The sequence below is a fragment of the Pan paniscus genome, chromosome X (genome assembly GCF_029289425.2).
Source record: "Pan paniscus chromosome X, NHGRI_mPanPan1-v2.0_pri, whole genome shotgun sequence".
Classification (NCBI taxonomy): Eukaryota; Metazoa; Chordata; class Mammalia; order Primates; family Hominidae; genus Pan; species Pan paniscus.
In genome coordinates this window covers 19,719,624-19,733,505 of record NC_073272.2, presented here as the reverse complement: position 1 = coordinate 19,733,505, position 13,882 = coordinate 19,719,624, and the positions used below count along the sequence as shown (strand labels likewise).

Genomic DNA, 13,882 nt, shown 5'->3' with positions numbered 1-13,882 from the left:
TTCTCATAGCCCAAACAAAAATCTCCACTTTGGGTTTTATGCTTCAGAACATTCTCTAAAAAAAATAAAAAGAAGGGTGAATAATAAAATTAACTAGAGAAAAGATTATTCTTCAGATAATGTGGTGAATGAATGTATTTTTCTGTTTGTTAATTGCTTCCTCCTAGAAACTCTTTCTTGGAGGAAGAATATAGTGATTAAAGTAATTTTTATGTAAATGGAGTTTCAAAATTAATCTAATTCTGAAGAATTGCTCTCAAATTTATATGAATTTAGATGGGGAAAATATCCTGGCACACAAATGTTTTCATGAACAAAGGAGCAGACACAGTGGACTACACTGAGTAGAGATGCTCAATACTGGTGGTTTGATCCCTGACCTGGTCCTGGTTATCATTTCTCTGCAACTTGCCGATTCAGCTATGCCATAAAAACCTTAATAACCAGCTGAATCTTCTTGCAAAGGAGGCATGAAAACCAGACTTCTTTAATCTTCTGGCACAGTGAAAATAAATGACAAGATGGCCTATCCTTCCATGAATAATATTTCTGTCTTCTGGTCTTTTCTCACATATGCCAAATGACTTCCAGAGGTTTTGCCAGTCCTGCATGCATTCTGTATCTGCTCTCTGTTCTGAAAGGCTATCTGATTGTTGTCCTGAGCTTGAGATGGCTTCTAGGCTTTCAGAACTGTGAGCCAAATCCAAGAAATCTGCTGAGCTGCAGGGAAGAAGTTGGCGTTTTTCTTCCTTAGCATATAGATCTTTGGCTCTAACAACTGGAACTGTAATGGTTCTTTGGTGATCTGAGACATTATTTTCTTTTTCCTTCATTTTCCTTGTTTTGTGAGGTACAGCAGTGATAACAGGCATGGGTTAACTTAGAAGATAACAGAGAATGGGTTAACTTAGAAGAGTCTGAATACCAATCTTTCCTCAAGGCCCTGCAACAGAAACACCTCCTGTTTGGAAGGTTAAATTTCTTATACTCAGTAACACTACCACACATCCTCAGAAGTAACTTCAATATCTGTGTAATCTTTTAAGGGTGGAGAGTCCTCAAGGTCATTTTTTCCCACATCAATCACCTCACATTCCCTACTTTTTTGCTTGTTTTATCAGTAGCAGTAGCTCCTACTTTTATTCCAACACCTATCTGCTCCAGTATTGACTCATTCCAAACCCACAAGTCACCTGGGAGTGACTAAAACAATGGCAGGACCTATTTGCCTCTCTCTGATTTCTGCATTTCTGTGGTGAGGTAGACAGCGTGGGAAAACTGCCTTCTTTCGTTATTTTCCTGGAGTTGGAACTTTCCTCTGCACATTGCTTCCATTGGTCTTGGCTGGGAATATCCATGCCACGACTCTAGACTGCTGGTGACAAGATTCTTTCTTAGCTTATCAAAGGCAGGACTTGGATCTTTCATTGAGAATTGCTGACATCCAAGTAGTCCTCCCAAAAGACCTCCATCACACCACAGTATTGCCACAGGCTGCTCCTATGGATCATAAGTTGCTTCCCCACTAGACAGTGGCCTGGATACTGCTTGACCACTCCAACAACCATCATTTCATCTTGCACCTGCCGCCTGCAAAACCTTCAAAAGTGGCCATTTTGGCCAGGTGTGGTGGCATATGCCTGTAATCCCAGTGATTTGGGAGGCTGAGGTGGGACAATCACTTTGAGCCCAGGAGTTTGAGGCTACAGCGAGCTATGATCGTACCATTGCACTCCAGCCTGAACAACAGAGAAAGACCCTGTGTCTTAAAAAAAAAAAAAAAAAAAAAAAAGTGGCTGTTTTGATCGTATGTGTTGTACACGTAAAATCAATGTGATTGACTTATTCTGGGGAGAACCCGCAAGCACTATCACATGTTGAACACTGGGAAGAAGTAGAAAATGGTCATTTGGGCACTGAAGACATTTGAGTCTGTTGTTCAAAGCTTACGGCTGCTCTATGGGTTGCTCTTCAGCCGAAACTGGAGGGTATCAGTCACAGGTCCTAAGGCCTTAGCATTATTTTGAGACAGAGAGGAGCTCAGCATTTAAAAGAGACATTTTCTGCCCTGAAACAATCTTTGGGCTCTTCGGTACTGAGTTAAACAGTGTCCCTTTCAAAAGAAATTCATGTCCACCTCGAGCCTCGAAATGTGACCTTATTTGGAAATTGAGTCTTTGCAGATATAATTAGTTAAGATAAGGCCATACTGGATTAGAACAGGCCATAATCCAATGATTGCTGCCCCTATAAGGAGAGGAGAAGATGCAGAGACACACAGAGAAGAAGGTCATGTGATGATGGAGGCAGAGATTGGGGTGATGCATCTACAAGCTAAGGAACTCCAACAATTGCTGGCAAGCATCAGACACCAGGAAGAGGCAAAGAAGGATTCTTCCCTAGAGCCTTCAGAAGGCACATGGCCCTGCTGTCACTTTGATTTCAGACTTCTGGCCTCTGGAACTGTGAGACAATAAATTTCTGTGTTTTAAGCCACCCAGTCTGTAGTCCTTCCTTATGGCAGCCATGGGAAACTGATATGTCTTCTTTCACTGTCCACACTCTGTATTATTTGCAAATTCTTCTCTAAGTGAGAAGGGGTCTGTGTAGTGATTCTGAAGCCAGATTACCTGGGTTTGTTTGAATCTTGACACTGCCACTTATTAGCTGTGTGACCTTGAGCAACTTACCCCACTGCTCAGTGCCTCAGTTTTCCTGAGCTGTAAAGTGGGCATTAAATGAATTAACAATTTTATGGGCTTAAAACAGTGCCTAGCACATAGGAGGTGCCATTATGTGTTTATGTGAAGGAAAAGTCCATGGGGTTGAAATGACCATGTGAAAATGGGAATGGTTCCATGGAGGAGGAATTAGGACATGAGCTGGACCTTCAGGAATCGGGTGAGGCCCGTCAAAGGCTGCCCGGGTGGGAGAAACAGGGTGAGCAAAGGCTTGCTGGGGCCATGAGAGAAGGTGGCAGTAAGACTATTAGAGCAGGACTTCCCAACCTTTTCTCCATGGCTACCGACACTGAAACTTATATTTGTACACACATGGAGTCAATGAGGCTGCTTACAGCTGGGCCCCGGGGGTCACTGTGCAAGTTCCTAAGAGGGGAGGCAATACTTTGGCATATTTGTAATTCAACCCCAGCACCTGCAGGGGAGCTCAGGATTTGAGCAGTGCTTCCCCAAGTCAAATACGCATTAAAATGCAGATTCTGGGGTGGCGCCTGAGAGCCTGCATTTCTAACAAGCAGGAAATACTGAGGCTTCTGGTGTAAGGACCACACTTTGGTTTAAAATCTTTGCCACTTGAAGCGTGCTGACCAGCAGCATCAACATCCCCCGGGAGCTTGTTAGAAGCACTGCTTTCTAGGTCCTCCCTGTCCGGAACCTACCGAATCAGAGTCTGCATTTTAATTCAGTCCTCAGCTGATGGAGCTGCACATTAACATTTGGGAAGCAATGGATTAGAGGTTTCTGGGTAGCCCAGTTTGCTAACAGTAGGGTCTAGCCATCTAGGTTCTTAGGCCCACCTGCACATTAGATCCTCACAAGGAGCTTTTAAAAATCCTGATGCCCAGCCAAAGCAGCTGAATTAAATCAAAATGTCTGCAATTGGGGCCTTGAGAAATCAGTATTATTTTTTAACCTCTCCAGGGGATTTTAATGTGCATCCAGGGTTGAGAACCACTGGGCTGGGGAAGAACCCCTGAGCAGGGCTAAAGAAACTGAGGCCATCCAGATGCGGCTTAGGTCCTTGATGGGGTTTGGGTCCTTTTTTGTCCCAGTGTAGCATGGCATAGCAGTTAGAGGCATGAGTGGTGGAGCAATGAGGGCTTGCCTGGGTTCAAACACTGCTTTGTGCCACTTGCCAGCTGCATGATGTCAGGTGAGGTACTTAACCGCTCTTTGCCTCTGTTTTTTTCAAACAAGGATGCTAATTGTAACTAACTATTGCATAGGGTGTTTCTGAGGAACAAATAAGGTAAAGTGTAAGGTTGCTCATGACAGTGCTTGGCACATAGTAAGGGCTCTGAGTGTGTTTGTTCCCTTGAATACATGGCTTATTCTTCCTGATGCGAGAATCACAGAAGGTTTCTCACTCTCCTGTCACCCTGCACCATCCTCAGAGCTAGGTTCTTGGGCAGCAATCACACCTCTGATTAGGCGCTCAATAAATGTTTGAGGAATGCATGACTGAATGGTTACAATGCCCCCTTGTGTATTCAGTGGGAAGAAATAACAAAACATACAGTTGGTTCTTGATATTAGTATGGGTAGTGTGACCAACTGTTCTGATTGCCCAGGAACGAGGGGTTTCCCTGGACACGGGTGACTTTTGGTGCCAAAACTGCTGAAATACTAGGCAAACTGGGACGAGTTGGTCACCCTAAGTATGGGCATTGGCGACATGTCCATTTCATCAAAATACTGTTTTCAAATAAGCATAAAGAGAGGCACCCGAGGCCAATTCATTTATGTGCACATAGTAATGGCAATGGCAATGGTAATTTGCTTCCTGTCCATGGTGTGTGTGTGTTTGTGTGTTTGTGTATTTATGTGTGTGCGTGCTGCACGTACACCAATAATAATAGCTGGAATGTCGTGACAGTGTGGGTGGCACATTATGTGTTCTGCAGTGATCACTTCACATGCTTAAGAGGGAGCATCAGATGGCCTGACTCACATCCTGGTTATGCCACTTAATAGCTTTGTGACATTGGGCATGTTTCTCCACCTCTCTGTGCTCCAGTTTCTCCATCTGTAAAATGAGAGATAATAACAGTACTCATCTTTCTGAGTTTTTAAGAGGATTGATGGGTTCACACATGTGAAGCATCAGAATGCTGGATGCTTAATAAAGATCTGACTGATGTTCGAGATGATTATTATTGCTATCATCATTAACACTACCAGTGACCTACATATCTCCTCTGCTTCTCTCCCTTTCTCCCCTCCCAGCCTCTTTCCTTTGCCATGAGCCTTCTGCGCCCTGCCTACTGTTTCTTCTCCCTGCTTTCTCCCTCTCCTGCCAGAGGGGCCACCAACAGTTTCACCCTTCTTTTCAGGGTTGTTCAGGCTGAGCCCCTCACAGGGTCACCCAGTGAGGAGGTTAGGGGACGCTGAAATCCAAGCGCTTCTTCCTAAGTCAGAGCGGATACCCCCAAAAGGTGCCTTTTCCTCATTCACACAAAGACTGGGCAAGCTGTGATGGAAACTCGAGAATGGTCTACAGAAGAACAAGAGTTAGTAACTGTATTTCATATCTTGAGTCTTTTGGATCTCCTAGCTGCCCAGGTCATGCTAACCTCAAACATTATTCATTTCCCTGAAGACCTCTGTACAGATAAAAGATGGAGGCATCATTCCAAGAAGATCAGTGAATAAGATTTGTTCTTGTTTGTTAATGCCATTTTCAATATGAAATTGAAACTACCTGACCTAGGAACAGCATGCACAGCTTTTAAGAATTAAACATTTTTTCAACACCCATGATAATAATAATATGAACAGTGACTATAATGACTTCGTTTTAAAGGATGATGGAAGACTATTTCAAAATATTGCATAATATGTACATAGCCAACAGCTATAGAATGCCTGTTATAGATCACCATCAAACATGAAATTGACTTTATCTTAACTTTGAATTCCAAATTTGAAAAATTTGCACTATTTTTTACTTATATCATATATAAAATATTTGATACTGGAAAATAATGATGTTTCTTTGCTGACTGGGTAGATAACTAAGGTTTTGTTCCTACCAGAACATGCTCCTCTGCCTTTCTCTGAGATGCCTGCAAGTTCAATGTAGGCCAGGTGAGCAATTCCTACTATGAAGACTGTTATGAGAAGTAAATATCTGTTGCATATTCCACTGCCTTTGTGTCGAGTACAGTCGTCCTTGTAATGAATAGGGTAAAGGAAACTTTGATTAAATAAATAAAAATTTGAAAGATAGACCCTTTGGGGCTAATAAAATGGGATCTTAGAGAAACAAGAGAATTTGCAAACTAAATCACAGACCTATTGACTATCTTCTGAAGTTTTAAAATGGGGAATCATTATTCTGAATTTTGAAAGGGTGAAGAAAGTAGATTTGGCAAACGCAGGATTGAGAGATTAATCAAACCTTGCCAGATTCTGGGACAAGCCAGTTGCTTGTCAGAAACTAGAAAAGAGAGTGCTGAATGCTATTCAGCCCTGGTTTTGCTAAACATAAGGAGGGCAAGACTTTGCTAGTGTGGGAAACATGCAATTCACCCCTCCGTATCTTTTGGCATGTGTGTGTCTCTTACCAAAGGAGTGAAATGTATTCCTCTACTTTTGGCTTTGGGTTTGGCTATGTGATCTGTGTTGTCCAATAGAATGAGGGCAGAATTGCCAATGTGTCCATTCTGAGCCTAGGCCTTAAGAGGCCTTCGGTACTTCTCCTTCATGTTCTATGCCTCTGCCACTGTGATGAGAAGAACCCATGCCGGCTAGTCGGCTGATCCTAAGAGGAAAACCAGGGGCACATAGAGCAGAGCCTCCACAGCCACTGTACCCTGAAGTGGAGCCACCTAGCTAGGCCCAACCTAGTTGAGCCGACCCACAGATGCAAAGCAAGCCCAGAGGAGATGGGCAGAGACCCTCGTCCACCCTCAGAGACACAAATTGAATCCGTGCTTTATGTCATGTGCCACTGCGGTGTTAAGAATCTGTGCTAAGCAGCACTCATGTTAATATAGAAAATCCATACACCTATATTTCTTCTTTGATTGGTAGACCAGAGTCATGAGATAGGTGGCACTGGATGTGAACTTCAGCACATATGTGGTAAGATACATTCCTACAACCTTAAAGATGAAACAAGATGAAAATCAAAAGCCAGTCACTATTAAAATTAAGGTATTAATGTTTGGAGAATAAGCAAGAGTGCTAAGTAATATAGGTTTCTGGGGGAGCAGCAAGGTGTTTTTTCAGTCTTATTCTATTCACTATTTCTCATCCATGATTTGGATGAAAGTATAGAAACCACATATCAGATATGCAGGAGACTGGAAAAATAGCAAATGCTTTTCATGTAAAGGAGGGATATAAAAATATCACTACCCTTGAAGCAATAGGTGAAATATAACCAGATGAAATTAACATAGATAAATGTTAATCTTGTGCAAGGGTCCAAATAAAACCCTACTTAAACATATATAAATTAATATATTATATATTAAGTTATTTATTATATAATGATATAATTAAAATAGCGATACATTAACTAATATATAATATTATAACATGTAATATAGTATTATAACATGTAATATATGATAGTATTATAACATGTAATATATAATAGTATATTCTATTTTATTTTATTTCATTTATTTAATTAAATTAATTAATTAATTAATTTTTTGAGACATGGTCTTGCTTGTTGCCCAGGCTGGAGCACAGTAGCATAATCATGGCTCACTACAGTCTCAACCTCCTGAGCTCAAGCGATCCTCCTGCCTCAGCCTCCCCAGTAGCTGGGACTACAGGTGTGGACCACCACATTCGGCTAATTTGTGTATTTTTTTTTTTGTGGAAACAGGGTTTGGCCATGTTGCCTAGGCTGGTCTCGAACTCCTGGCATCAAGCAATCTGTCTGCCTCGGCCTCCCAAGGTGCTGGGATTACAGGCATGAGCCACCATGCCCAGCCTATTCTATGTAATTTTATAATGAATAATATAAGAGTATATGATATAATACTATCTATATCTTATAATTTTGCATTTCCTTTAGACCCAGAAATTCCACTTCTAGGAATTTACCCTAAAGAAAAATTGTATGTATAGGTGAGCGGGGAGGAGGGGTAAAGAGAGAGCATAGAAGTAAAGTCAGCCCAGAACTAATAATAATATTAAAAATTGAAAAGCAGTCTAAATATATGTCAATGGGCATTGGTAACTAAATTATGGTAAACGTAAACAAAAGAAAACCAGACAATCCTTAAAAGTTGTGCTGTTCCTACAGTGTTTTTCAAACTGGGATCTGAAAACATCATGGATTAGAATCTTCTAGGGTGCTAGTTAAATATACAGGTTCTTAGGCCCTCTCCAAAATACTGAGTCAGAGTCTGTGGGAGAGGGCCAAGGGAAATACATTTTTAACAAGCATTCGCAGATAATTCTGATACACATGGAAAATTTGAGAATTACTGTAATAAAGAACATTTAATGGCATAGGAAAATGGTCATGACATAATAAGTGACGAGCAAGTTCCAAGACAGGATGATCCTTTTTATGTAAAAATACATATTTGTGTAGAAGAAGTTATGGAAGGAAAAAGGCCAGAATGAAAACCATGGTTAATATAATGCTATATGACATTAATGAAAAGATGGCATCCAGGAGAAAAGGGGTGTTCCCACTTTATTCTGTATTTCTCATATCATACTTTTATTATTCTACTGAGGAGGCAAAATCTATTTAGATTCAAATAGTATTGGATATAAGCACAATGGAGAGGAGGAGTCAAAGAAGGATTCAAAATTTGGAAAAATGGTGATGCATTCATTGAGCAAGGAAGTGAGAAAGAGAATCTGGTTTAGGGAAGAAAGATGAGTTGGCTTTGAACATGGCAAGTTTGAGGTACTGGTAGTACATCCAGCATGAAACAACCAAAAGGCAGTTTGGATTCTGGGTCTAGAATTCAGGAAATTGAGTGGGGCTAGAGATGAGATTTAAAGACAATAGAAGTTGAGGAGTAGGTTAAATCCAGGAGAAAGACAGAAAGGAGACGAAAGAGAAGGTGGCCAAGATCAGCTCTCTTTGATTAGTGGAAATGAATCAGAGAAAAGCCAGAAAAGGAAAAAAGGAGAGTACAGTCAGAAATATAGAGGGAAGAACCAGTAAGATCCAGTGCCACCAACCATTCCCCTTAAAGAATTTTCAGGAGGAGAAGAAGGTCAAAGAGGATGAAAACCAAGAGTTAGCTGCTAGATTGGACAAATAGGACAGTAGGGACCTTGAACAGAGTTGATTTTGAAAAATGGTGGCATCTGTAGCCAGGTAGCAAGGAGTTAAAGAACAATCAAATAATGAGGAAGACCAAAGAGCCAGTGCAGCCATTGCTGCATTTTGAGGTTGCTTAGTGACCTCTCTCACTGCAAAGAAGTTACTCCATGGTTTTCATGCTCCTTTCAAGATGGAGCTGGGACAATTTTCTCCCAGCATTCTTTCCCCAGAGAAACTAAATTGGAATTTCAGTTGTTCCCCCTTTCATGGAACTTTGAATCACCCTATGCAGTATAATTTTTTGAGAGATAATTTCTGTTTCCCCTCCCTGCATTTTTGTTCTTTCCCCACTCTGCGTTCTTGCCATGGCAAAGGTTTGAGGTTGAACAAAGAGCAGAAGTTTCCTACAAAGCATTTCCCTTCTGGGCTTTGTTTCCCAAATCCTCAGCCTCTCCAGAGAACTGTTACGGTGTCCTAGAGAGTGTAAGGCAAGAGAGACAATACTTTTTAGGCAATCAAGAAGGATTTCCCTAGGACTAAAGAGAAATTTACTTGGCTGGGGACAAGAGAGACAAATTTGAGAGCTTGGAGAGCCACAGGTATCTACATTCTTCATCCTGACAGTTACAGGAGAGGAGGAAGATTTCCGACAACTGAGCCGAGAGAGGGAGGCTGGACCAAGGCTTAGGCTCCTGGCTGGCCAAGGCTTCTCCAGCTCCCAGCATGGCCAAGAACCTGCAGAATCTGAGGAGCTAAAGGAACCCTGTGGCCTGGCTCTGTTCCATCTCAGTGATAGCTTTGGATTTGCCTGAGATCATGAGGGTCACTCTGATGTCTTAGCATGCCTTGAGACACAGAACCTTAGCACATTCTGAAGAGTGAAGGAAAGGGCCCAAGAATGTCTGAGGTTGAATTTCCCACCAGCTTAGCAGGATGGGGCTGGTTGCTTTATTAAAAATAACGACATGCAGTGTTTTTTGCTCACCTGAGTTTGTGGATTGAGATTTATGTCTGCTGCAATAGAGGAAGTCAAGTTTATATTCTCAAGCAAGATGAGTGCTTTCTTCATCTGGGAGGAAAACCAATGGGGTAGAATGGGTGTCTCTAGATGATGTGACAACTGGCATGTAGCTAGTAGTCAGTTTGGTAGGATGGATAGAGGATGGTAAAAGACAGTGACCTCATTTTCTGAGAAAATGGATTCTAGCTCATCTCTGCTGCTTAAGCTTCCCACATCTTTGGCCAAGGTATTTCATCTCCCTAGGCCTCAGCTTCCTCATATGTAAAGGGAAAGTGTTGGATTAAGTGAGTGCTAAGGCTCCTCCCACATCATGAGACCCTTTGGCTTTGTTCTCGTCTTTCTCATGGTAAATTGAGTTTCTTATCTCTAAGAAATGAGGTGTATTAAGCAGCCCCATTGCGGCTGAGCTACAGTCAACCCAGCCTAGCACATGCCAGAAAACAGCAAGCCGGGACAGTTAGCATCACTGGGGAGGCTACATGTATGCATTTTAATCTGCACAGATCCAGGATTTCAGATACAGTGCATCAGTCCGTACAGATTTAATGAGGGCGGGGTCAGAGGGTGATGAAACCACCAAATTTGCTCTTTAAGGCTGGGCCATCTAGCGAAAATGGGTTTGCATACTAGTCTCGGAGGGCTAATTTATCACTCTGGAGAGCAATTTCTCATTAACACAATGTCAATACTGCTGGGGATTGGCTAGACCACCTTTGGAAGAGGTTAAATTACCTTTTAATCAGCATATGGAAGAATAAAGCTTCTGTTCCATCGTGGCATAACAGCCTTGCTAATTTGACATCTTATAAAAGCCAAGGCAATTCTAACTACACCTGTGTGGTGTGACCAGAATTGTTTCCAGAGAGGCAGAAGACGGGAAAGAAGGGTTTCCGCGGCTGTTATTCAAACTGGCATAATTGATGTGGGTGCAGTGGGTTATAGCTAATGGTCTGTGTTTAATTATGGAGGCAGTGACACAAGGCCTCAAGGATAAGGCCCTAACCAGATGATGTACCACTTTCTCAGTTCTGAGTTTGCTGAGTGACTGGATAGAGAGTCGGTACAACAGCAAGGTGCTCTAAAGTTTATGTTTCTCCTGGCAACAGTGACACACAGGCCCCAGGTGAAAGTGCTTTAAAATCCACTGCTCTGGAAATCAATTCCCCATTTAAACCAGAATGACTTACATTGATATATGTCCAAAATTCATTAGCTGCTTTGAAAGTATAGGACTTTCCATTTTGTCTCACTCCCCAGAGCAATGAAACAACAAACAAACAAACAAACGACCTTTTATCCACTAGCTTGAAAAATAATGACAATAACTGTTGCAGAGCTGCATATCATCACACTATATCCATTCTCAACTTTTGGCAATAGAACTTTCAGATTTTAGCCAGACACATGGCTATCTAGCTAGAGACTACATTTCCCAGCCTCCACAGCAGCAATGTGGGGCCATGTGACTAGGTTTTAACCAATAAGAAAGGAGCAGAGTGACATATATAATGTCTGGATCATGCTCTGAAAGGAAACTGCTCATCCTCCATTTATTCTTTTCTCATCTTGTGGGTAAGAATGAGGTTGTGGTAAGTGGTGATTCAGTTTCATTCTTGAAGATAAGGAAGACACCCTATGGGAGGATGGGTTAATAAGAGAAAAGAAACCTGGGTCCTTAGTTGACCTTGAGGAGTAAGGTCATTCTACGTTCATCAACTGCCTGCAAGCTTGGGCTTTCACTTGACCAGATCTTCTATCCTGTTGAAGCCACTGTTATTTTGGTCTCTGTTAAAATGAATACAGTGATTTACATCAGTAAAGCACTTTCCAATTTGAAAAACATGTTCTTTTATATGTTTTATGTCTTAGCTGCTCAAAACAACCAGGTGAAGTAGACAGGGAGAGAAGCCGTTAGAGATTCTATTTGACAGGAGGAAATGGAGGCTCAGAGAGGACGTGGGTTTTGTCCTCAGTCACACCTACACATATACGGAGCCACATCTTGCAACTGGATCTTGTGACTCTGAATCTAGCGTTCCTTTTACTATCATATTGCCCGTCCTTCCTTGGAAACCTCCAGCGATAGTCGTGCATGAGAGGGCACTCTCCATTCATTGAAATGCTTAGCTCTTGCTGTTTTGATCACTTAAGTGTCCCAGCCTCATCTAGCTGCTCTCCCCTCCCTTCCACCTCCTCCAGACCATCCCCAAAACAACAGTAAAGAAAAGCTCCATAAGGAAGGTTTTTAAAAAATCGTTGATGGCATTGCTTAAAATGAGAACAGTCTGGGGTCAGCGGTGGTTGGAGGAGTGCAGGGGGAGGAGTATTTTATCAATGACATTGTTTAGAATTGCCAGAACATTGGGGTAATAAAAAGCAGAGCAACTTTCAGTCAGTTTTATTATTGTTTTTAAATTCTCTACAGGCGATAAACCCCTTATTGCCTGCACCCCCCTTTTGCCTGCACACTGGATGGCCCACTTCCATTACCGCCCCCTTTAGAATACCACAAAATAATAGTTATGAAGAAAAGAAAATAATAAAGTGTAAAACCCAGTTAACTTCTGCCTTGCTCTCTGATATGTATACACATCCAGGAAATGGCTGGCATGTTTGTGCCAATCGCTGCCTGTTCCATTTAGAAGAGCTTCTGTAAAGAAGAGGAAAGCTTGTTTGTTTCCTTGGGTTTGTCCTGCCCTCTTATCTCCATAGTTACAAGAGTTGGTTCTGTGTAATTTTTTGTAGCTGGCACCTTGCCCAACTCAAATTGATTATAAAGGTTGGGAAGGACAGTTGAGATCTGCGGCTTGATTCCTGGATAAGTTGGTTGTTTAGAAAGATAGCATTGACAGCCGAGATAGCCTGCAGATGGGAAGGCAAATCTGGAGATTCCGTTTTTCATTATGAAGCCGATGAATGACTCACTAGTTTGGGCTCTTCCTTGGAGGAACACAGAAAGATAAGTGCCTGGGAGAAATCAGCCAAAAGGTTCTTTCCTCAAAGGCTTTATAGTAGGGTTGCCAGGTTAAATACAGGACACAAGTTAAATTTGCATTTCAGGTAAATGACAAATACTTTTTTTAGGATAAGCATGTCCCCAAATAGTGTATGGGATATACTCATACTGAAAACACAGATGCTCAGTTATATTTGCATTTCACATAAACAAGGAATAATTTTTTTGGTATAAGTATGTCCCATGAAATATTTGGGTCATACTTAAACATTATTTACTGTTTATCTGAAATGCAAATTTTAACAGGGAATCCTGTATTTTTATTTGCTAAATCTGGCAGCCTTACTTACAGAAATCTAGCAAGGTCTTTAAAAAATGGTTTCTTTCAATTCAGGAACAGCCAATCTTGTTTTTCTCTTAAAGGATTCTGTAAGCTGTTGGATTTTATTTATTGGTTTGTGGGAGTACACGAGGGAGAGGATTAAGGAAAGAGATTGGACCAGAAGACAGGAGACTGAAGTCTAGAACTGCTCTGCCAGTAACTGGCTGCATAAACCTGGACAAGGCCCTTCACCTGTCTAAGCCTTATCTTTCTAAAAGGAAGGGATTAAATGGTCTCTCGAAGGACTCTATAGTCCTATGTCCTTCCTATGCTACTGATATCTTGATGGAATTCATTTTCCCTTGAGTTGATATAAGTCGGTGCTATCTGATAGAAATAAAATGCAAGCCACATATTATAATTTTAGATTTTCCAGCAGCCACTTTATAAAAGTAAAAAGAAATAGGTGAAATTAATTTTAATAATACATTTTATTCAACCAATTATACTAAAATAGTATCATTTCAATATACAATCAATATAAAAATTATTAATGAGATAGTTTACATTCCTCTTTTGTACTAAGTCTTCA

General features: G+C 41.3%; 1 pseudogene; it reads right to left on the bottom strand.

The window, feature by feature from the left end:
• Nucleotides 1-420: 420 nt before the first annotated feature.
• Nucleotides 421-6,485, bottom strand: LOC129395385 (protein Mdm4-like; annotated as a pseudogene).
• Nucleotides 6,486-13,882: the final 7,397 nt, after the last annotated feature.